The sequence below is a fragment of the Odontomachus brunneus genome, unplaced genomic scaffold, assembly GCF_010583005.1.
Source record: "Odontomachus brunneus isolate Ranch 3 - 2012 unplaced genomic scaffold, Obru_v1 Obru_scaffold_079, whole genome shotgun sequence".
NCBI lineage: Eukaryota > Metazoa > Arthropoda > Insecta > Hymenoptera > Formicidae > Odontomachus > Odontomachus brunneus.
In genome coordinates this window covers 1,255,300-1,256,715 of record NW_022639529.1, presented here as the reverse complement: position 1 = coordinate 1,256,715, position 1,416 = coordinate 1,255,300, and the positions used below count along the sequence as shown (strand labels likewise).

At 24.5% G+C, this 1,416-nt stretch overlaps 1 protein-coding gene across 1 annotated transcript in view; it reads left to right on the top strand.

Moving 5' to 3' along the window:
* The window catches only part of LOC116847548 (organic cation transporter protein-like), a 90,177-nt gene that overhangs the window by 67,869 nt on the left and 20,892 nt on the right, over positions 1 to 1,416 (top strand). The gene's annotated exons all lie outside the window — the stretch shown is intronic.

Sequence of the window (1,416 nt, the reverse complement as noted above, 5' to 3'; positions counted from 1 at the left end):
TATATATATATATATATATATATATATATATATATATATATATATATATATATATATATATATATATATATATAGACTAAATTATCTATACTGTTCGAGCACATTTGTCAACCTATTTGTAAAACAAACTTTTATTGTTGGCAATTAATTGTTTGTTATTATGAGATCTGTTAATGTCAGCTTTCTTTTAATATAACAACAAAGGAATCAGATGTTTTGTGCAAATATGTTTAGCTGAAAACTCTGGTAGAAATTTAATGCAGTATTTTAACAGTTACTGGACAGTTAATTTTGATTTAGTAACTGAAGAGTAAAACTATTTGGGTTCCCAATTTTAAGATGTAATGCTTTTCCTGCAGTTACTGCGCACGAAAGATACGTAAAAACTTAACCTATTTAATGAATGAAAATAGAACAATAAATGAACAAAAAATTACTTAATTGATTAATAATCAAGTCTGCTATTCATAAAATGGACAAATTTGCCTTAATAATATTTAATTTTTTATGTTTTCTATGTTCTTTATGTTTTCTAATTAAGTAATTTTAATGCTAATAACTGTCATTGCGTAGGAAATCTTTGATGCGCAATATATACTTTCTCATGTTTCTCGTCTTTTATTTGGTATATTTCACAACCTAATCAAATGACATATATTCTTTTATGCATTTTTATAGTTGTATCTATTTTATCAGGTGCTCTGAGTCTGAGATATTATGACAATTTTTATTTATATTATTACTACAGACTATAGAAAAATGTCTGATGTGTTATCTCTCATCGCAATTAAATTCTGTATTATTAACATAATTTTATTTATCTTATGCTGATTTTTATTTCTAATTTTGATTGTTATCTCTGGCACAAGACTTAATATTGTTAAACGTCTTACCCTTCCAATTTTTTTTCTTGCTTTATATTTTTGTACATGTTTACCCATTTTTATTCATGCAATTTTAAGTTCTTTTTTATTAATATAAATAAAAAAGAAAAATTTTCGAAGAAAAGGTCATTTATGATTATATATATATATATATATATATATATATATATATATATATATATATATATATATATATATATATATACACGGTGTTCGGAAAGTACCGGGACGCCCGAATAAAAAAATATAAGTTTTACAAAAAAATGTTTCAGACAAAAGTTGTGGCGTTTAAAAAGATGTATTTACTGATCACATCAATTTGACCTTGGGTTGCGTAGCGAAGGTCAGGTCAAGGTCACATTAATTTTTTTAAATGGAACACCCCATTTTTCATTGCATATTCTTATAGCACATCTCGAAAGCTTTCCAAAACGCTATAATAAAATATTTTTTTGTTAAGAACTTTTCGAGTAATAACACTTGAAATTTCCAGCACTTTGACATAGAATACAAAATATCTCGTAAAATATTC